Raw genomic sequence first — 25205 nt, 5'->3', positions numbered from 1 at the left:
AGGAAAATACAGTTAGATGACTCCACACATGGCAGCATTTAAATTAGGAAAAAAGGGAGATGAGGACAAAAATGGTTAAGTATGGATGATCAAAGTGGGAGATGATTAGGAGGTATGGGGGAATGATTGAGTGGTAGTGGAACCAATGGTCCAAAAGTGGGTGCTCCTACTTAGGTAGCTAGCACACCATCCCACACAATCACCCATATGAGGAAATAAAACACTGATTTCCATGCAAAGGAGGCATTCACAATCTCAAGGATTCGTTGAAGCAAGGTTTCTCTCAGCTCTTGAAGTAGTGTCTACAGGAAAGACAGTGAGCACTTTTCAATGCATGAGAACCTACATGATCCTAAAGGAAAACCTACAGGATCCTACAAGAGGATGTACAGGATATAGAGTAGTCATCTACAGGATTAGTAGTGGCCATTTAAAGAGGAAAGATGATATTAGCTTCATCAGACAGTAACTAGGAGATATGATCTACACCTTCCCACATTTTCCAGTTAAAAAATATAGAAAAACCATCCATCTGGTTAAGGAAATTGTGATCTAGGGGAATTATATTACGGATTTTTCATTTAAAAATCTCCCACCCACTAGAATTTGGAAGTATACCCATACAAGCCTCCACAATTGCTAAAGGAAAAATGATAGGGGGATTTAATAAGAGGGAACCCACAAACACAGTAAGAATTCATCAACACCCTCCTATAGTAGAAATCTTCACAAGGCACGGTTGGATGGGTTTCTTTGAAAAAATGAGGGGATACGATGATGAGGTGGCCAGATACTTTTCTCTCTCACCCATACCACTAGCTAGGACCCATGCCACTATTGTGGTGAAAGGCCTATCAGTAGAAATCACCCCTAAACTCATAGGTAGAATCACTAAAATTCCTTTAGGGTTTCCTCGGAGAAAGGAAGATAAGGGTAACAACACCTTTACAAAGAGGCAATTATTTCTGGAAGGGGAGGAAGCAATGGAGGACAAGAATGGGGTTAGAAGAGAAAGCCTTCCATACCCTTGGAATGAAATTAGCTACCACCTTATTAAATATAAATCATGTGAAGGGAGATACAATGTGGTATATGGATACCATTTCAGGCTTTTCCAAGAGCTGAGATTTGGATCAGACACACCTCCTCAAAATAGACTAAGCATTCCCTACTTTCTTCTTCAATCAGTGATAGATATGAGCATCAAAGTTGAGGAAGGAAAACATCAACAACTAGCCCATTATGGGTTAATCAAAATTATCCTAGAATATGCTCTCTAAAACCTAAGACTCCCTATTATATGGACAAATTTTAGAGACATGTAGCTAGAGGGAGAAATAAAAGCTCTTGAATATGAAAAAATCCCCACTACTAGTGAAATGGTTGAAGAAGAAACAGAGGAGGAAGAAGGGGAAGAAAAGGAGGAGTAAAATGAAGAAGAGATAGAAGAAGATGCAAAAGAAGAAATAGATGAACAAAGTGAGGAACTAGAAGAAGAAGAGGAAGATAAAGAAAAGGATGAGAAGGAGAACGGAAAGGAGGAAAAAAAAGGAAAGGAAGAATATAGGTGTACAATTCAAGGAAAAAAGTGGAAGGATCACCAAGGGTATCTCCAGAACCCATTGAGAGAGAGGCAATAACTGTTATTACTATCCTAAGTACAGCCATCAAGCAAAAAGGGAAGAGACAAAGAAAAACCCCATTGTACTTTAGGACAACAAAAAGCACAAGAATCAGGCAAGGAAGACCTCAAACACCCAACAAAATTCCTATTGTCATTGAAGACTCACCAAAGCAACAAGAAATGATAGCTCCTCTTGTGAAAAATCAAGGAGAAGGATCATTAGGAAAAGCCTCTCCCAAATCTCCCATCACTTATGTTAGGAGGCCTATCACCAAGTCTGTGCCTCATCAAAATGAAAAGGTCTCCTATAGGAGACACAGAATGACCTACAGGAAGAAGAGGCCATCCTACAAGAAACTCTGCTACACCTACAAAAAACTCGGAAAATGGACCAAGAAGGTATCGCTCAGCAAAAAACAATGAAGGAAGATCCAAAAATGAGGGAAGCTAGTCCTCAACCCAACCTTAACTCTTACTACAAGTTCATTGAAGGGGGTAGGGTCATTCCATAGAAATTTTCCATCCCCTTATTCTTTGAGCTTGAAAAAGAAAGGGCAAGAACACATAGGTGGATGAAAATTGCCAAATCTAAAGGAGTGGAGGATGTAGGCCACATGGAGGAGAAAGTAAAGGATGTGGGCAGAGAGGCAATGATGAAATCTTAGTTTGAAGTAGAGAATGCATGGCTAAGGGGACAACTACAAGAAAGATAATGTCAGTTGGAAACTATGGCCAATTTATCCCTAGAGACAATCCAATCCAGGATGCCAGCAAAGCCTTATTCCTTGTATCTTAAGGAGTAGTGGCTATAGTTCAAAATTAAGACTTTAGCATAGAGAGCCACTATGCCCTTCCAATAATATAGACAATTCATTAATCTCTTTGATCAAAGAACCTTGGAAGATAGAGCTAAAATTTCTGAGTTTTACTTACACAACTTGGCCCTGACAAATTTGAATGTGTGGGACCCAAATTCAAAACTAGGGGACTTGCAATTTATGGCCTTGGAATCATGGATGAATCATGACGAGGCAAGGGCTACAGATAAGAATAAGGTAATTGCAAGAGAAGAGACAGAACCCCTCATTATAGAGCTGAGCATTCTAACCCAATGGCTGTCATTAGCACCCACAACCTAATTGCAAATGATCCTAAGCTTCCACCTAGGTACCTTGCTGCCCAAGAGGAAGAAGTCACACACTTTGAAGACATGTTCAAGTTGTTAGGAGATGAAAATATGAAGGATTTCCAAAGGAGATGGAACACCTTGGCATACAACTTGAAAATCAGAGAATACCATTCTCCTCAGAGAATGAGAGAGGCACTAAACAGAACACCCATGTACAAGAAATATCTACAAAGACTCAAAGTCAACTAGATTGGCTTGAGACTCAGTCCACCACTTGTCTTAGGAATGCTGGAAGGAAGGAAGGAAGGAAGAGGAAGAAAGAAAGTAGTGGGAAGAGATAACTTAGAGGAAGGTAGGATTCCATTCACAGGAAGAAGAAACTACAACAGAAGCATGGGATGTCAGGGAGGCCACTAGAGAAATGAAGGACATGGATATAGATTGAGTTTCTCAAAGGATGAGCAACACTATTAGTAGGGGGTGTTATAGACAGTTTTGGGCCCTACAAACCCAAGCATGAAATTTCCATAAACCAAGGTCTCCTAAGTCCCTAAAAGTGTTTTTCTAGCCCCTAAAGGAACAAGGTCAACAGATTACAGCTTCTCCTAGAAGTTCTCCATAAAAAACTGCTCATAATTGGTCAAAACAGGATCATTTCAGCTGCTCCACTGGCCAAGTTCGTTGCATCTCACCTAAATGCACTGTGAGGGTGCGTTGCATTTCAAAAATCCCTTCTGTGGGGTGCGATGGGCGAGAAATGACAAATGGCAGTGTCATTCCGCGAGGTGGAGAGGCAATGGAAGCTTCCAAAATATTCTCCTGTGACACTTGCCTCACTGAATTCGACCAAAGATGAGTAATAGACCATCAATCTCCAAGTGGAAGCAAGAACTATCAGAGGAAAGACACAAATCAAATCATGAGCTGACTCATCTCCATTACAGACATCTATATATGGATCTGTCATCCCAGAGATCCAGAGGTTGGAATTTTGCATATTGTAAGGAATTGTTGTTGGTTTCTTGAGACAAACATCAGATTGTTGGGTGACCTAAGCTTTTTTTGAGGTGAAGAGGGGCTTCTTTGCTGGGAGCTTGATGCTGGGTCAGAACAACTGGTTGTAACTCCTCTTGGCTCTTTCTTGTTTTATCAATAAAATCTATTCAAGTTTTCCTCCATGCTTTTGTGTCATTGATGCTTGCTACATTTGTACGGTCAATTTACATCTGATCCTAGATTGTTTATGATTATAGATCCATTTCTTTGTATAGTGCTATGCTTCTGTGATCTTACAAGTACTTTGTGAAGCTGGGCATGCAAGGGAGCAGGTAGCTAAAGACTATCAAAGAAGAGGGGAATCAAATCAGGAGATTAGCGCAAGACAGAGGTTGGTCTTTCTCTTCCTCTCTATCAATAATTCATAAAGGAAAAACAAAAGTAGCTTTTCTCTGTTTGTTTCTAAGGCAGTTGTCACACCTTAGTGGGATAGATTAGTTCTATATAGACACTTTTCCCTGTAACAAAATGGCGACTCCGTTGGGGAGATAATTAGTTTGTTTGTTTATCATTCTTTGTTGTTTGTTTCATAAACTTACAGGTAGCATTCGAACTGCATTTTCCATAACAAATGCAAAGTAGATAATTGCTACTTCAATCCATCTACTAGATCTGTTTATGATTTAAACAATTGATTCACAAACTATCTGATTGCCCTTGTGATAGCTCTTAGATCCTCCTTAGATCTACCCCTGATTGTTGCATTACTGATTGCTTTTTTCTTGGCCAAAACCCAAGAACAGAACTCCAAACTGTGATCCAGAGCCCAAACAGAGTCTCGTTTCTAGCCCAGCGCATGTACTGTTCAGAGAATCTGAACTTCAGCGCACTTCCCGAGTGGACAAGCTGAGCTGCATTTCAAATTCTCTGTGTTACAGGTGCGCTGATCAGACTAGGCTCTGTGCAGTTTTGGTTTCTGTGATTCATTCATTCCAGTTCTATTCCTGAATTTTACTGCCTGTGATCAGTATATGTCTGTTTGAAACCCCTTTTCCTTGTTGCTATTCTGCCTCCTTTGTACGAAAGAACTGTAGATGTTTTTATGTGTTTGTTGAGTCATTTACAGTTCTCCTTTGCAAAAGTAGCATAATCATATTGTCGTCCTTTGATTTGAAACTGTTGCAAGTGTCGTTTTCAATCGTAGGAAAGAGTTTGATTGCTGTTGATGGTCGATTATCTTGCTACTATTGCTTTTGGTTTGAATTTGTAATTTTCTAGTGTCAAGAACAAGTATTCATTTCAAAATCGTAAGGTGCTGTGATCGTCTCCATTTTTTATTTCGAAAAGAAACTTGTTGATATTTGTCGCTTAAAAAGAAATTCAGATTTGTGCATCAACTTTCTTTTTAGCATCCATATACTAAGAAAGTCAAAAACAAATACATGCATGTGCATTTGCATATAGACAGTCTGATTGGCTTGATTTAAGAAAGTGCATTTAGAGTGTGCTCTTTGCTCTTTGTGAAAAGATTTTGTCTTTCTTTTCCTTAGTAGCTAGGATTTTCATTGCACAAAGAAGATAAAAAGTTTGTTTATCATCTTAGATTGCATTTTAGGAATTACATCTACATCTCGCAGTGAACCTGAAAGGCAAACTTCATAAACAAGATCAACTTAAAATAAATTCAATGAATCTAACAACGCTTTGGAACTTAACGCACAACATTTAGAAGTCTAGGCTAGAGACGTATTCCGGCATCGTAAAGCCTGGTAACTGTTGTTCTCACTGATGGTTGGGTGATTCCTCCACTTTGAGACGATAAGTGCCAGTACAGACTTGTGCTCCCACGTACCGTCGAGTATATTTTGGGAGACCCCAATAGGCTTAATCCTTTATCCATAGGAAGTCGTGTCTGCCGCCCTATTGATCGCAATGCATTGAACACAGCATTCGGGAAGATTGACTGCCATACCGTAAAAAGTATTCTGCAGTTTTGCGATTGGTTTGGTAATCCCTCTACCTAGATTTCCAGAGCAGTCCCTTTCATTCCTTTTCAGACTCCTTAACAGAAAAGGTCCATCAGAGCACTTGTCACTTCAGGCTCATTAAAAATCGAGGGAGACTAGAGTCATCTTTTGTTTTTTCTCGACTCTTAAAAATTGAAAAAACAAGTTGTGTCAAAGCGTCTAAAATTTATTTTAAACGGAATACTCATTACCCCTTTCCTACGTTGATCTTGGGTTGAGAAAATGGAGTCCACCAACCAAGGAATTCCCCTTGGAGGAAATCCTAGTCCCTTCTCCTCTTGGGGAGATGTCGGTGGACCCCATATGGCCACATTGTCACTTCCAGGACTGACAATTGGTTTGCCTGTATGGCTCTTCTCAACCTTTGTCGTTCAGAACACCACAATTCCTGAACAATAGAATCATCAACTAGACGAGTCCAGAGTTACCCACCAACCTTCTACTTCCTCTAATTCTTCCTCTCCTCCTTCCTCTTCGCTTGATGGGGCTGGTAAAGCCAAAAGTCAAGTACCTAAGGAGAAGAAGGAAAAGAAGAAGAAAGAGAAGAAGAAGAAGGAGCCAAAAGCAAATGCGGGCAAACGAGTGTCGTCTAGCGAAAATCCACACACTGCACCGACCAGGCCTAAATTGCCATGTGTCATTTGCAAAGGAGACCACTATCACAAAGATTTTCCTTGCATCCCTTGGATCTTAAGGGACTGGTCTCCTCGTTTGCACAACCCGGTGTCATCAACCTCTGATGGTCATGTTGAAAACACACCATCAACTAGTGAAAGTGAAGCCCCAGGACAAAAAGGAAAATATAGATTTCCTTGTAAACTGTGCGAAGGTGATCATGCCGTCCACCGTTGTCCCTTCTTAGACGAAGCTAAAAGAGTTTTGGACGATCATCCGGTTTCACCGTTACGACTTCCTCCTGGATATAAAAAACTCTTGCCGAGTCCGTCATCAGTTGAAAATCTGGCTGGTGCGCTCAAGTGGTCTGCTGAAGCATCTATCATTGAAGATAAACCATCTGAACCCATACCAGATGAAATTCAAAAGGTCGAGGTGGCAGTTGACCCGGTCTTGCCTTCAGAGGTTCCATCTTTAGATGATACAGTCACTGAAGAGAACAAGGATGACACCGTCCAAATTCTTTTCATAAGCATAGACTCCAACGAACATGGGGGTAATTTACCTGTTCCTTTACCGCAGGGAGGAAGTTCGTTAGAGTCGTACCTGGCCATCTATTCGGTCCCACCTCCAAGAAACCTAGTTGTCTCCTTCGATTGGAATCAACTAGGCAGACCCCAATTACCAGCTAGTGTACCATTCTGAATGATCGTTCAAATATATAGAATGGTTATGGCTGGTACCATCATAGATGAGGGGGCTTCTATGAGTATCCTTTCCTCAACTGCTTGGAAAGCGCTTGGTTCGCCATTGCTTTTGCCTGAGATGAGAAATCTAACAGGTTTTGATAAAGGAACCAGTCGACCGTTAGGGATCCTTCCCAATGTACCCATAACATTGAGAAGAAAAACAGTTCACATGAACGTAATTGTAGTTCAAGGACCTCTGGATTACAATCTACTCCTTGGATGAGACTATATTTATTGCATGGGAGCAATTGTCTCCTCACTCTTTAGAGTAATGTATTTTCTGCACGAAGGAAGAGTGGTCAAGCTCGTAGACCAGCTTTCATTTCCTGGATCATACAAAGCAAATAGTCATATACCATCCCTAAATGGTCTTTTCATGCAAGAAATGTCTCAATCCCTAGTCCGTCCACCCGATGAGCGCGAGTGATTCGGGGGGACATGACTAAAACCCAGGGGGCACGCACCCTGGTCTCCTTCAGTAGCAAAACTTCGGGTATAGGGTAGGTTTCCGTAAGAGAATATGACTAGTCTGTACTCCCGTCCGTGATTGGAAGAGGGGGTTATTCTAAAACAAGATACTCTTGTCAAAGTTACGTGAGTGGAGTAGCCTCCTTCACTCACCTTTGTGTATCTCGGTAAACATCGCCGAAGAAGTGTTTTGTTTGCACTATGAATAGAACGATCTTTGGGTAACGTGTAAGAGGTAGGCCTCTCTCGATAAAACAAATGTTTTAACGGACTAAAGAAGGGGTAACCTTGAAACTCTGTTTTATACCTCGGGGCATGCAAACCTTTTGGACTGCAAGCGAAGAATGACTATTTATTTTTTAAATTTGTAGGTCCTCTAACCCTTTAAACTCATAGGATTGGTCGTTTCCTAACTTGGATAAACAAAGGATGTGGGGCAAAACTCTAAAAATTGCCGTTTTTTTATATGAGACATTCTTATCACACGACTGGATTAATCGAGCAATGTTACCGCAAGGTTCAAGCTCGTTAAAAAATAAACCCGCATCGAGCAGTTTTAGCACATAGTTCAAGCTCGTTAAAAAAAATAAACATAAGCCATGAGCAAATGTTTCCCCCCACGTTTAAGCTCATTAAAAAATGAACTATTCCCTGGTAAATAACCATTGTGAATGTTGTACTTCAGCCATTAAAGCCTTGGTCATGTTTGCACCGTCACCTCCACTTTTGCATTGGCCGATCATTCACCTCCATTTGATTGTTTACCCATTTTGAAGAATAGCTATGAAGAGTGATTTCACTAGCCATCCTTGTAACACTGTCGTGATTGGAAAACTCCAAACCTTACCTGGAATCAGTTGCTACCCATTTTATCACTCGCTCCTCAAAAGATGAGTCTCCTTTAAGCTCTTTTCAACTGACTCGTAAAATATGAAAAGATTGCCGAGCCATTGGTTCTCCAGCTCGTTAAAGGGACAGGAAGTGCTATCCCTCCAGTAAATTTTAATCTTTTTGGACCTGAGGGATTATTACACAAAAAGATCGAGCGCTTGTTTTGTTCGGCTCGTTAAAAGTATCGAAAATTCATCCCTTTTGTATTGTTTTATACTTTTTCGGACTTAAGGGATTAGGTGACGAAAAAGGAATTTTGGAGTTACCTTTACGTTCCTTTTCAGACTCTCTAAAATTGAAAAGGACTGAGTTATCTTTGTCGTTAAACTCGTTAAAAAGATTAATAGCGACAAACTTGTCTATAGACGAGAAAGAGTTTCACTATCACTAGGCTCGTTAAAACATAGTGATGGGTTTGCCCGAAGGGAAAATTATAGAACAAGCATATGTTATCCTCCTCAAGCTTGAAAAAAATAAAGAGGTACTGGTCAACAATGACTAGGGAAAAATTGGGAAGAAAACTTGAAGAAACTTTGTTGGTAGCAAGTCGCTCTTCAACATGACACATCTACTCCGTGTCCGAGTCGGGTTGGGTTGTTTCATTCACCGGTCACATCGCCATGGTCCCATCATACCATCCACATTTGGGGTTAATGCTACCAATCCATCACATCAGTGTCGCCGATATGTTCAAGAGAAGTCATTCAGAGAATTCACCTATGTCTCACCCACTACCATACATTTATACTCCATTCTTTCATGACCGCCACCCTGAACCTTATATCAACAGATCGTTTTCACCTCCATTAAAACCATTTACTCCGTAACCAAGGGTATCTCCAGAACCCACTGAGAAAGGGGCAATACCTGCTCTTACTGTCCTAAGTACAACCATCAAGCAAAAAGGGAAGAGACAAAGAAAAACCCCATTGTACTTTAGGACAACAAAAAGCACAAGAATCAGGCAAGGAAGACCTCAAACACCCACCAAAATTCCTATTGTCATTGAAGACTCACCAAAGCAACAAGAAAAGATAGCTCCTCTTGTGAAAAATCAAGGAGAAGGATCATTAGGAAAAGCCTCTCCCAAATCTCCCATCACTTATGTTAGGAGGCCTATCACCAAGTCTGCCTCATCAAAATGAAAAGGTCTCCTATAGGAGAGACATAATGACCTACAGGAAGAAGAGGCCATCCTACAAGAAACTCTGCTAAACCTACAAAAAACTCGGAAAATGGACCAAGAAGGTATCACTCAGCAAGAAACAAAGAAGGAAGATCCAAAAATGAGGGAACCTAGTCCTCAACCCAACCTTAACTCTTACTACAAGTTCATTGAAGGGGGTAGGGTCATTCCATAGAAATTTTCCATCCCCTTATTCTTTGAGCTTGAAAAAGAAAGGGCAAGAACACATAGGTTGATGAAAATTGCCAAATCTAAAGGAGTGGAGGATGTAGGCCACATGGGGGAGAAAGTAAAGTATATGGGAAGAGACGAAATGATGAAATCTTAGTTTGAAGTAGAGAATGCATGGCTAAGGGGAAAACTACAAGAAATATAAAGTCAGTTGGAAACTATGGCCAATTTATCCCTAGAGACAATCCAATGCAGGATGTCAGCAAAGCCTTATTCCTCGTATCTTAAGGAGTAGTGGCTATAGTTCAAAATTAAGACTTTAGCACAGAGAGCCACTATGCCCTTCCAATAATATAGACAATTCATTAATCTCTTTGATCAAAGAACTTTGGAAGATAGAGCTAAAATGTATAAGTTTTACCTACAAAACTTGGCCCTAACAGATTTGAATGTGTGGGACCCAAATTCAAAACTAGGGGACTTGCAATTTATGGCCTTGGAATCATGGATGAATCATGACGAGGCAAGGGCTACAAATAAGAGTAAGGTAATTGCAAGAGAAGAAACAGAACCCCTCATTATAGAGCTGAGCATTCTAACCCAATGGCTGTCATTAGCACCCACAACCTGATTGCAAATGATCCTAAGCTTGCACCTAGGTACCTTGCTGCCCAAGAGGAAGAAGTCACACACTTTGAAGACATGTTCAAGTTGTTAGGAGATGAAAACATGAAGGATTGCCAAAGGAGATGGAACACCTTGCCATACAACTTGAAAATCAGAGAATACCATTCTCCTCAGAGAATGAGAGAGGCACTCAACAGAACACCCATGTACAAGAAATATCTACAAAGACTCAAAGTCAACTGGATTGGCTTGAGATTCAGTCCACCATTTGTCTTAGGAATGCTGGAAGGAAGGAAGGAAGGAAGAGGAAGAAAGAAAGTAGTGGGAAGAGATAACTTAGAGGAAGGTAGGATTCCATTCGCAGGAAGAAGAAACTACAACAAAAGCATGGGATGTCAGGGAGGCCACTAGAGCAATGAAGGACATGGATATAGTTTGAGTTTCTCAAAGGATAAGCAACACTATTAGTAGGGGGTGTTATAGACATTTTTGGGCCCTACAACCCCAAGCATGAAATGTCCATAAACCAAGGGCTCCTAAGTCCCTAAAAGTGTTGTTCTAACCCCTAAAGGAACAAGGTCAACAGATTACAGCTTCTCCCAGAAGTTCTCCATAAAAAACTGCTCAGAATTGGTCAAAACAGGATCATTTCAGCTGCTCCACTGGCCAAGTGCGTTGGATCTCACCTAAATACACTGTGAGGGTGCGTTGTATTTCAAAAATCCCTTCTGTGGGGTGCGATGGGCGAGAAATGACAAATGGCAGTGTCATTCCGCGAGGTGGAGAGGCAATGGAAGCTTCCAGAATCTTCTCCTGTGACACTTGCCTCACTGAATTCGACCAAAGATGAGTAAGAGACCATCAATCTCCAAGTGGAAGCAAGAACTATCAGAGGGAAGACACTAATCAAATCATGAGCTGACTCATCTCCATTACAGACATCTATATATGGATCCCTCATCCCAGAGATCCAGAGGTTGGAATTTTGCATATTGTAAGGAATTGTTGTTGGTTTCTTGAGACAAACATCAGATTGTTGGGTGATCTAAGCTTTGTTTGAGGTGAAGAGGGCCTCCTTTGCTGGGGGGTTGATGCTGGGTCAGAACAACTAGTTGTAACTCCTCTTGGCTCTTTCTTGTTTTATCAATAAAAGCTATTCAAGTTTTCCTCCATGCTTTTGTGTCATTGATGCTTGCTACATTTGTACGGTCAATTTACATATGATCCTAGATTGTTTATGATTATAGATCCATGTCTTTGTATAGTGCTATGCTTCTGTGATCTTACAGGTACTTTGTGAAGCTGGGCATGTGAGGGAGCAGGTAGCTAAAGACTATCAAAGAAGAGGGGAATCAAATCAGGAGATTAGCGCAAGATAGAGGTTGGTCTTTCTGTTCCTCTCTATCTATAATTCATAAAGGAAAAGTGAAAGTAGCTTTTCTCTGTTTGTTTCTAAGGCAGCTGTCACACCTTAGTGGGATAGAGCAGTTCTATATAGACACTTTTCCCTATAACAGGGGGTGATGATGAGCCTCATCATTCGGTAATTATATGGACCTTGATACACCTCCAAGTTTATTCAAATCAACTTTGTAGAAATTTCTTGTAAATTCTCTACAAATATACTTATGAGATCTATGTAGAAAATATGACTGTAGATTAACTCAATAATTCAATATACTAAAGCAAAATACTATAATCTACTTCCACTATCAAACATGTGGAAGCTTAACGATTGAGCTGAATCAAAGCTGAACACATATAACCATAAGAAGAATAATCAATACACATGAAACACAAAAGAATAATCTAGGGAAAGCATCAACTAAAAAACCTGCTATACATCAAGATTACACAAAGCTTTAGCTCTCACAGCTAGCCAACTCTTAGTACAATCCTCCTAGATGCTCACAGGAAAACAAGGCTTCTCACAAACCTTATCCTTAGCCCTCCAAGCCTCCTATTTCCTTGCGTTGTTTCTCCTGGGTGATCCTACTGTTACCAAGTGTAACACTGATCACTCACACTGATCTCACACCCTGTAAAACTATGCAATCCTGAGGGAACCTTGTTCCTTCTACATGGATGAGTTTCCTTTATAGGAAAATTCCTCCAACTAATAGTAGAATGTCCCTGTCTTTAATCTCAACTGGGTATTTGTCTGAACTGACATGCATGAGTTATTTATGAGAGAATATTCACTTATCTAGAGAACACTAGTTGCATGCATGCATGCATTAATTGACCGAACTCACAATTAGTTCCTCCAACTATTTGGAACTAATTTAACTGGACTTAACTCAGTTAACTGAGCTAACTAATTACAACTCAAATACAACTCATCCTTATCTCCTTAATTAAGGGATAACTTCCTCAATCAAAGGGATAATTGTTGCATGACTTCACAAAGACTTCATGTTTGAATTTCTCCAACTAATTAACTCAAGATGAATTAATTAATTATTTTTCAAACAACTGGTGAGACTAAATTCGAATTTTAATTCAAGGACAAATTAAAATTGGAATATATCCTGAAATGCTATCTATAGCAATGCTATTTTTAGCATTTCTATTTTTAGCATTTCTTGTTGCTATTTTCAACACTCCCTCTCAACAAGAAAGGAATTCAACTCGATCTCGATCATGAACCTTTGGAATTTTTTTCATGCAACACTTTCCTCAAGTGTTGTTGCTCCACCAACTCTAGAAACAAAAAAAATATCCAACCTGAATCAGAATGATGCCTCTATCATCAAAGTGTCTAACTGTTATTGCCTATGTCGACTGAAAACTATGCACCACTGTGCTCTTCAGTATCTGACTGCTCTAGCCTCTGTCACTTTGATCTCTAAATACATCAATCACATTGATTCCTCTAGCTACATCCATGCTGTTTCTAGTCCTATCTCCAGCACTGCACCTGCACTGCACCTCCTCTCATCATGTTGCATCGTGCTACCCACTACTGCACCGCAAATCAGTTACAGAGAATTAAGTAACTGATCTCCCAACTAACCTCCCTATTGGTCTAGAAACACCATCTGATGCTAAAGCTCCCTATTCCATTCCATCTGCATCCATCTCTACCCACTCAGCCAGTACTGCTACTCCCCATCTGGGTTCCTATTGCAAGATCTAATCAAAGACGTTGGGTACCTCAAGGATCCTGCCCCTATTTCAGCCTTCATGGGACTATCACTTCACATCACCCCACCTCACACCTGGAGGTATGGCTGCATGTGATACCTCTGCTGACTTGGCTCGAAATTTCCACCTACTCGAGGTCTCTACATGAGTTAATGCCTCCACTCAGTCTCCTCTCAGCATCTCCAATTGTGGCTCCTCCACAATTGTCTGAGACTTCTTCTGGGGCTACACGTTGAGAGGTAATGTACTCTCCCTCTCAACCACCAAGTCTCTAACATTGGCCTTGCTCGTCAAGGCTTTGCATGCATCTTGAACCTCAAGAGCATACAGGCTCTATACCTGTGAACCGATCTGTTTCACCTCTCTCGTGGTGATGTGTCTAAGGAAAACCTCTCCCTTACTGAAGACAACGTCGTTGCCTTTGTCCTCCAAGATCGTGACCAATACCAAGTTCTTCATCAGTCCAGGCATATACTTCACATCTGTCAAGGTGATAGAAGCTCCATGCTCCCTCGGAAAAGCAACCCTGCCCACTCCTGAAACATTATACCTTTCATCGTCACCCATCTCTATGAGTATCTTGAGGTCTTTCTCCTCCAAGGTAATGAATAAACTTTTATTGTCGATTATGTGGAATGAGGCTCCACTGTCAAGAAACTAACCATAACCCATCGTCGAAGACACCATGCATGTGATGAGAGTGAAGTCCATCTCGAACTTAGAGGGCAATGCCTCACCTTCAGATCCTTCCAAGGATCCCTTCTTGGACTTCTTCGATGGGCAATTAGTTGCATAATGACCCATCTCGTGATAATTAAAGCATCTCAGCTTAGATTTGTCACCCTTCTTCCCTCCATGAGAAGAAATCGATTTGGGATGAGAATCCTTCTCCTTCCCTTTCCTTGCCTTACTTGCTAAGGCCAAATATTCTTCATCCTCCTTGGATGAAGAACCATCTAGTATGCTCCTCTTGATCTCCTCCTGCATGAGATCCAACCATAATCGTTCCCAATCTAGAAGTTTCTCTCTTCCATTCACTGAGTTCTGGTAGCTATGCCAACTCTTAAGAAGACTGATGAGAGAAAGACTCACCATATAATCATCGGATATTATTATTCCTACACTCCCAAGCTCATCTCTTGTTATGAAACCAACTCAAGGAAAAGATAGAAAAGATAGATAAACGCCTTAAAATTCAGCCTCTTCGAGGGGGAAACCTCCTTTACATTACAGAAATAAACAATTCTTGGATGATTCAAATGAAAAAACCTCCTTTCTATATATAGGAGTCTAAGGAGTCACAATATAACCCAACCGACCTAACAATAATAATATAAAGCCACAAAAATAACAATAGAGGGATTCTATGGGGCACGGTAATAACAATATGGGGGCAATCCTTCAAAAAATTGTTGTCCTCAACGCTTTAGTTCTGGATACTTACGTATAAAATTCTCATCCTCCCATGTGGAATCTTTAGCGATTAAGTTCTTCCACTTGATAAGATACTCCGAAATTGATCGATTTCGTAGCTGTCGAGTTCTTGTTTCTGTGACTGCTTCCGGTTCCAATATAATTTTTCCTTCCTCGTCAAGTTCTGGCAATATTGTTTGAACTAGGAGCTTGTCGCCTATAACCTTATTTAAACATGAAACATGGAAAACTGGGTGCAATCGAGAAGCTGCAAGAAGCTCCAATTTGTATGCCATAGTACCAATCTTTTGCAACACCTTGTATGGACCATAATACTTTGGTGATAATTTATTATCCTTCTTAACTTGCTTGAGGGACATTTGCTTATATGGTTGTAGCCGTAGGAATACCCAATCACCTACATCAAAACGTATTTCACTATGATGTTGATCTGCCCATTGTTTCATCCTATTCTATGCCAACACGAGGTTATCCTTTAACAGTTGGAGGACTTGTTGTTGATGTTCGATGTGATGTTCCACTGCTTGAACCTTAGAATTTTCTCTTAAATATCATGTGATGGATGGTGGTTGATACCCAAAAAGTGCCATAAATGGGGTCATTTTTGTTGCTATATGGAAGGAAGTGTTCTACCACCATTCAGCCAGAGGCAACCATTTGACCCATTGTGTCTGTTTATTAGATACAAAGCAACGAAGATATCCTTCCAAACATTTGTTTACTATCTCAGTTTGCCCATCAGATTGAGGATGATAAGATGAGCTATGAGCTAACTGAGTACCAAGACAAGAAAATAATTTTGTCCAAAAATTTCCAGTGAAAATGGGATCTCTGTCACTTACAATAATCTTTGGGTTTCCATGTAGCTTTTGAATTATTTCCATAAATGCAGTAGAAACTGTACTTGCTTTAAATGGATGTGATAATGCACAAAAGTGTGCATACTTGGTAATTCTATCAACTACCACCATGATGACACTCTTTCCCTCAGACTTGGGTAAACCTGTGATAAAATCCATTGAAACCTCCTACCAACGTTGGCCTGGAATGGATAAAGGTTGTAATAGACCCGGTGTCTTAATTGTTTCAACTTTATTTTGTTGGCAAACCAAACATTTCACCACAAACTTTTGAATATTTGATTTAAGGCCATCCCAAAAAAATTCCTTCTTAACCCTGTGGCAAGTTCTTAAAAATCATGAGTGCCCTCCTAAGGGAGAAGTGTGCAATTCCATAGGAATCTTTTGTTTTAGTTGGGAATTCTTATAGAGGTATAAGCGATCCTTATACCATAATGAATCATTTTGCCAGCTAAATGTATCAGACGTACTGGAATCTTGTTGTAACTTTTGAATAAGTTCCACACTTCTTCGTCATTCTTCCATTCCTCCCTTGCTTTGTTTATCCAATCTGGTTGGATAATAGAAATGGCGCACAACAATGCTTCCACATCCTCATCCTTTCTTGAGAGTGTATCTACCACCACATTTTGCTTCCCTCTTTTGTAGATGATTTCAAAGTCATAACCCAACATATTTGTGACCCATGTTTGTTGCTATTTAGAGGATAATCTTTGTTCTAAAAGGTATTTAAGGCTATCATGATCCATTTTTACCTTGAAGTGTCTTCCCATTAGGTAGGGTTGCCATTTCTTAAGTGCATGGAGTATTGCCAACATTTCCTTCTCATAAATAGCTTTGATTAAAAAATTTCCCTTGATTGGACGACTTTCAAAAGTAATGGGTCTTTTATCTTGCATTAGAACAGCACCAATTCCATTTCCCGAAGCATCACATTCCACAATAAAGGTTTTGTGAAGTCTGGTGTAGCTAAGACCGGTGCTTGGCACCTTTCCTCTTTAAGACATTCAAAGGCCTTTGTTGCTTCTGGAGTCCATGAAAATGCATCTTTCTTCAATAATGTTGTTAGAGGTGTTGCTATTCTCCCATAATTCTTAACAAACTTGTGATAATACCCTGTCAACCCAAGAAATCCTCGCAGATGCTTTATGGATGTGGGGATTTTCCATTCCTTAATGGATTTAATTTTGCTAGGGTCTACCTTAACTCCTTCATGAGATACAATATGACCCAGATATTCCACCTCCTGGACTCCAAAGAAACATTTGGATCTGTTTTCATATAATTGTTTCTCCTCCAATAGTTGTATCACCCTGTCAACATGTTCAAAATGATCCTTCAAAGACTTGCTGTAGATTAGTATATCATCAAAAATAACTAACATAAATTTTCTAAGGAATGGTTTGAAAATTGAATTCATAAAACTTTGAAATGTTGAAGGTGCATTGGTAAGGCCAAAAGGCATGACCAAAAATTCATAATGACCCTCATGAGTTCTAAATGTTGTTTTCGGAATGTCTTCAGTCTTCATTCTAATTTGATGATATCCTAAACGAAGATCCAACTTAGTGAAGTAAATTGATCCATGCAATTCATCCAGTAATTCATCAATGACAGGAATGGGGAACTTATCTTTAATAGTGAGCTTGTTGAGCTCCTTATAATCCAGACACATGCACCATGATCCATCCTTCTTGTGCACCAATACTACTGGAGCAGAGAAAGAACTTCGACTCGGTTGAATTATACTAGCCTCTAGCATTTCTGCAACCATATGTTCAATTTCACTCTTTTGGACATAGGGATATCTGTACGACCTAATGTTTGGAGGAACACTTCCTGGAATCAGGTGAATAGCCTGATCATGATCACGCATATGTGGGATACCTTTGGGAGTCTCAAATACCTTGGAATGATTATCTAGGACTTTTTGGAGATCTAGAGAAATAGATGATTCCGATGTGGAAACATCTAGCAAACATAATTGTTCATTTACACCTCTTTGTTCCTTTTTTAGAAGATTTGTCATACCATTAGAGCTGATTATCTTTCTTGGTTTCCCTGCAATACCCCTTAATTCAACTTCCTTTCCTTCCGTAGAAAATTTGATGAAAAGTTCTTGATAATTAAAAGCTATTGTACCCGAGGATTGTAGCCATTGGACTCCTAATACAACATCAGCACCTCCCACTGGAATGGAAAGCATTGGGCTAGTCAATACATATTCTCCCATGGATAGCTTGATATTATGGCACTTTCTAGAGCAATTTACTGTTCCTCCATTTGCAATCATCACTTGAAACTCTGGTGCTGGATATAGGAAGCAATTCAATTCTTTTTCTACCTTAAAATGAATAAAATTGTGGGTGCTTCCTGAATCAATCAACACTATTACCTTTTTCTTCTTGATTTGTCCTTCTATCTTGATGGTTTGAGGAGTGGTAATTCCCGCCAATGCATTACAAGATATGGTCGGATTTATTTGTTCTTCATCTAGGATTTTTTCCTGGAGTATATCCTCTTCTTTTGACCTTTTTTGCTCCTTTTCTTCTTCCTCATCACAATCTATGTAGAATAATTTCTTCTCAGCACACTTATGACCTTTATTGTATTTCCTATCACAACTGTAACAAAGCCCTTTTGCTCTTTTTTCTTTCAATTATTATGGTGTCAACCTTATAGGTTGTGGAAGATTAGGGGCAACAACACTTTCGTATTTATAGTAGTGAGTGGTATGCTTCCTAGTTGCCATAATTTTGCTTTCCATTTTTCTTGCTAACATGAATGCCTTCTCTAATGAATCAGGTTCCCAAAGGCAAACATCATGTTGGATATTATCCTTTAAATACCCTATGAACACATCAATCCTATGCTCCTCTGGAATATCTTTTACCCTTATGTTCAAATTTTGGAACTCCTCAATGTGCTCCATTATTGAACCCTTTTGTTTGAGACTTATCAATTGGCTAAAAAAAGTGTTGCTTTTTGTATCATCATAATGTGCTATCAATTGTTCCATAAAAATTGCCCAAGTGATAAATTTTTTACGAGAGCAAAGCCATTGATACCATACAAACTGATTTGGTTCCAAATATAAAGTTGCCATACGTACCTTTTGTGTGTTTTGCACATTATTGAGATCGAAGAATTGCTCCATCTGTAATATCCATGTGGCAGGATCCTTGCCATCAAACTTCGTCATACCGATTTTTCGAATATGGTGAGTCTTTGATCCAACATTAGAGTCTATGGAATCATGATTAACATTTCTTTTGTTCTCATCATGAGTTTCCTTTAGTACCCTTTCACCATTACTGACCATTTCTTGTAGCAACTTATTCATATGTATCTTCAATTCTTCCATCTTATCATCCATGCCATCAATTTTAGCGTCCATGCCATTCACCTTAGCTTCCATGCCATCCATCTTAGCTTCTACACCTTTCTTTAAACAATCCATCCTAGCTTCTACACCTTTCTTTAAACCATCCATAATAGATTCTACATATTTCCTTAAACCATCCATCTTAGATTCTGTTGCTTTTTGTGCAAGTGACACATGTTGCACTTGTTCTTGTAATTTTGATATATCATATAGCATTTCTTCCTCTTCTTCATGAGTCATGCTAGAGCTTTCAGGTTCCTTACTAGGTGTTTGCATTTTCTTTACTCGGGGCATCAGTTACCAATAATAATGCTCTACTATGCCCTTTGAATTCCTTCAAAATAAATTTTCAAACCAAGCTTAAGCAAAAATTTAAGAAAATCTACACACCTTTTTCCACTTTGTAGGAGCTCGATATTGCCTCTGATGTATCTCTGTACTTTCCAATCATCTAGTTCTAAATTTGTAACTTGTGGTGGCCCTCTATGTCCTCTTTCCAATGCCACAAGTCTGACCCAAATTGGATTCTCCAAGGAAGAGTTATGCGAAATCTCCCACAGCGACTTGATTATAGACTAGTTCAGTAGAGTGAACTTGTATGACGTGCCACGAGTCACTGTTTCAATCTTTGGATCTAAACAATGCATACAAGAAACTACAGTCTGTCCTCTTTATGTACCTTCTTATGAAATTTCAATCCGATCGCCAGATAGAAAGTTATGACGATTTTCCCTAGGTCACCTGTTTGGAATGTAATTCAGGAGTCTGAAAAAAGACCAACTTCCTTAGATCATATCTCCACACATATAGCGCAAAAAGCTATGAAATTCAAACCCAAGGTTCAGCGTGATTTCTTCTCAAATGGGTTTTTTTGCAACTTCTGAAATGTCGCAGAAAATGAGTTATAGCAAAAATGCCACGATGACCTGTTTGGAGTAGCGAAACCCTAGAATCCAAAGCTCCGATACCAAATGTTATGAAACCAGCTCAAGAAAAAGATAGAAAGGATAGATCAACGCCTTAAAATTCAGCCTCTTCGAGGGGGAAACCTCCTTTACATTACATAAATAAACAATTCTTGGATGATTCAAATGACAAAACCTCCTTTCTATATATAGGAGTCTAAGGAGTCACAATATAACCCAGCCAACCTAACAATAATAATATAAAGCCACAAAAATAACAATAGAGGGATTCTATGGGGCACAGTAATAACAATATGTGGGAAATAGGGGCACAACAATATTAATAAGGGGTATAACTACAATAGTAATGGGGTAATCACTATTATTATAGGGACCCAACATCTCTGCAAGTGGTGAGCTTGTTCAGATATGTAAAAATAGTGTTGCCATTTTCACACTTGATTTTCCGAAGCTTTTCCTTGAGTGCCAACTTCCTCTGGTCGCTATTGTTCTGATATAGGTCCTTCAATGTCTTCCACATTGAAAATGGAGTCTCCTTCCCATGGAGACTTGAGACAATATGGTCTCGAACTCCCTCCAGAAGAATCCTCCTCGCTCGCGCCACACACTTCTTCCATTCTACCAATTCTTGCGCATTAGATACTGTTGGCTTGGGGATTTCTTGATCAATGAAATCCTTCAAACCATTTACTTCTAATACAACTTCCATGCGATCCTTCCATGCTATGTAATTCGAGCTTCCATCCAGGGCATACTCGAGTCTCAAGCAATTGAATGCCATTGGTAAATTTTGAGGTGTGATAAGAAATCGATTTTGTACCTACAATCGAGAACCTCAAACTTCGAACTTTTCCCTTCTTAATATGTTGTTCAGAACTCTGATCACCTTTGCTCTGATACCATGTAGAAATTTCCTGCAAATTCTATACAAATCTACCTCTGAGATATATGTAGAAAATATGGCTGTAGATTAACTCGATAATGCAATATACTAAACATAAATAATGTAATCTACTTCTACTATCAAACTTACAGAAGCTTAACGATCGAGCTGAACACATATAACCATAAGAAGAAGAATCAATACACATGAAACACTGAAGAATACTCTGGGGAAAGCCTCAGCTAAAAACCCCGTTATCTGTATTATCATACAAGGTGGAAATACATCAAGATTACACAAAGATTTAGCTCTCACAACTTGCCAAACCTCATTAAAATCCTCCTGGATGCTCACAGGAAAACAAGGCTTCTCACAAACCTTCTCCTCAGCCCTCCAAGCCTCTGATTTCCTTGCGATGTTTCTCTTGGGTGATCCTACTGTTATGTATAACACTGATCTCACACCCCGTAAAACTGCACAATCGTCAGGGAACCTTGTTCCTTCTGCATGGATGAGTTTCCTTTATAGGAAAATTCCTCCAACTAATAGTACAATGTCCCTGTCTTTAATCTCAACTGGGTCTTTATCGGAACTGACATGCATGAGTTATTTATGAGAGAATATTTAGTTATCTGGAGAACACTAATTGCATGCATGCATGCATTAACTGACTGAACTCATAATGAGTTCCTCCAACTGTTTGGAACTAATTTAACTGGACGTAACTCAGTTAACTGAGCTAACTAAAACAACTCAAATACAACTCATCCTTATCTCCTTAATTAAGGGATAACTTCCTCAATCAAAGGGATAACTGTTGCATGACTTCAGAAAGACTTCATGTTTGAATTTCACCAACTAATTAACTCAAGATGAATTAATTAATTATTTTTCAAACAACTGGTGAGACTAAATTCGAATTTTAATTCTCAATTTTAATTCAAGGACAAATTAAAATTGGAATATATCCTGAAATGCTATCTATAACAATGCTAGTTTTAGCATTTCTTGTTGCTATTTTCAACAAACTCTTCTCATAATTACTTATATATTTTTATTATATTTTGCTTAATGAGATGAGTAAAAGTGAGATGTTATGCCTAATGGACTAAAGTGCATTGACTGCAGTTTTTCGAGAGAAAATCATGGAAATTTTGGCTAATTAAGGGTAGAAACTCGAATGAGACAAGGAGGAGAGATTGTAGGAGATATATCCTCCTCATTTAATCCTCACTCATTCGAATATTCCTCCATCAAATCACACTAGCTTGAAGTTGCAAGCAGCCGAGTCATGAAGATAAAAAGGTAACCGAGTCAGTGACAGTCAAAGAGCTAGTTCATCTTGAGTTTGGGAGCCAAACCTCCCAAGATTTAAGGAAGTTTTTGGAGATTTCAGTTGTATAAATAAAGAGGCTTAGAGCCTCATTAGGATTCAGATTTTTTATGTAAGAGAACTAAGCATTTTCGAGTTCAAGACATGTGGAAGACATTGTTATGTAATTTTTTTGATATGTTAATGTCAATGAGCATTTCCTTGATCCAGCACTGAGTTGAATCAAAAGCTTGAAGCTCTTGGGTTATGGCCCAACCCTAGAATGAAAGACTCCTCTTCTTGTATTTGTATGGTTAGTGATTTCATAGATTAATGTTTGAATTGGTTTTAGCATTATTTCGTTATAAGTAGTTTTGGATTTGATTAGTTTTCTTCCATTTGTGCATTGCTTTAGTAGTAGCTTAGGAAGCTAAAGGAATACCAAAAGGTTGATAGTAGGAAGGTTTGGCCTCACTCCTCCCTTCCGGGACCATGGTTTGAGGAAATAACTCCTATGCAGCCCCAAAAAGACAGAATTCTGATTTCTTATGAAATTTATGGTTTTCTGCTACTGAGTCCAACATATTTTCAGTTTTCAAGAATAGGATTTAGTTGTCATTTCTGATATCATTAGCCTTGCATTAGATCTCATAAGGGTTTCAAAAATACCCATGCTCAGAAATAGTAAAGCATGTCTGCATGTCAAGTACAAAAGAGGATCCAATATGCATATAAGTATAAAGGAATTGAAAATACATAATGGATCATGTGATCATAATCAAGAAAGTACAAGTATGAAAATCACACATAAAGGGCTAATTAATGTTGTTGAAGTATGAAGTTGATCACTGAAGCCAAGAAACTGATCCAAATAGTACCAAGTGAACATGATGGAATAAATGGTACTCCACTGCAACTCGAGTGCCAACATATAATATGTCGTTGAAAAGAACTACAAAATATAAGGTGGATGGTGTCAACTAGAAGAAATAGGAGCAACTGACAAGTGAACCAAGACATGTTGATGCAAACCTGAGGTCTTCAGCAACCACCGTGGTACATTTCTACATAATGGAAATAAATGATCTAAAGTCGACCATGTGAGAAATCATTTAATTACCAGTCATTGATGCATATTGTTAACAAATGCAAGGCGACTCACCAATAATGATGATGAGAGTCAAGGTACCCAATACAATCTAATAACTACGAATAAATGATTTGTAGTCAAACACTTGGAACAATTTATCAATCAGGAGACAATGTTATTTTCCCACTGTCCATAGCGAAGGAATCTACCACTGATGGTTGCAAACCCTATGGCACTGCCAAATGGACTCTAGATCTCTTTCCCAGAGAAATGAGCTGAAGTCGATGGGAAAAGATCTGTTAGAAGGAAGGCATTAAGGAATCCTTCATCAATCTAGAATGAGTGTAACCCGTAGGCCAATAATGTGTAAGGAATCAGACGAACAAATATGTAGTAACCCAACCAAATCACATTTCCACCGTACAGAAGATGTGGCTAGCGCATGATAGAAACCATCTGAACCAACCAATAATGAAAGATGACACAGAGGTAAGGAATCCACCAATAGGGTCAAATGGAAACCAAGGCACTGCACAAATCCCAATGTGTGGTAATGAAAGATGATGTCGAACATTAAGGGAAGGAATTTCATAAACCATCAGAAGACTAGAACCAAATTTCAACATGAAATTGTACAAAAACAAAGAAGATCTTTCTATACCTGCAAAAGAAACCATATTTTTTTCCAAATCACTGGAATTCACCATTACAAAAGAGATCTGCAAAATATGCATGCAAATGAAGCATAGAATGGAAGGTTAAGATGAAACCCTAGCCACCATGAGGGTTTTTAGAGCTACATTCATCTAACCTTACATGGAAAATAAAATTTTAAGAACTTTGATCTTTTAAAAATAAAATCAAAATAATATTGTGTATAAATAATTTCACTTTCCATATGGATAATATTATTAAATGATTGCTCATAATTTTCATTGAAATGACCTTTTCTAGGATTTTGTGAATGTAATCTGCATAATATATTTTTGGTCCATGGACTTATGGTTACATAATATTATTTTTTGAATGATAACATGGTTTTGATGGGGAGAATGATTTTCTGGTGGTTCCCCAAACCATAAGGTTTCCACAACAAATTTGTACAAGTTATTTTTTATGGGCGAATGGATGAGAAATAACAATTGCATTAGTCACTTGACCCATTTATAGGGGTTTCCATTTGGGCTTCTTTCCAACCACAATGAAAATACTTCCCTCTCCTCTATAAACTTGATACTCATCTATCTATGCAGTCCATTAATACATGACCTGTCTCTCGTCTTCCTAAGAAATATGCAGTAAGCCAATCATTAGCTTATTTTCTTTATATCTTATGAATTGGATGAGAATAAATTGATATCCAATGGACAAGATGTAAAACTAATGAGCCAATATTCAACTTACAACATGGTGTTTAATGTTTTCCCTCCCATACAAGTAGGTCTGGAATTTGACATTTTATATAATGTTTTTCCCCTTTTTAAACACATTTGATAGTGAAAATATGTTTTCAAATGTCATTTTTGACATGTAGAAAAAATTGAAACTGTAAATTTGACATATAGATATTTAAGTTTCCTATCATACGTTTTAATGAATGATTTAGAAAAAGGCCAAATTAGACAATCTGCTTAGTTACAAAACCTATTTCTTGTCACCTTCTTTGATCGATTAGTTGGAAATGA

Source organism: Pinus tabuliformis, chromosome 4_2, assembly GCF_031772625.1.
Source record: "Pinus tabuliformis cultivar Carrire ecotype Pingquan chromosome 4_2, CPIR1, whole genome shotgun sequence".
In the NCBI taxonomy this organism is placed as follows: domain Eukaryota; kingdom Viridiplantae; phylum Streptophyta; class Pinopsida; order Pinales; family Pinaceae; genus Pinus; species Pinus tabuliformis.
This window is presented reverse-complemented; position numbering follows the sequence as displayed.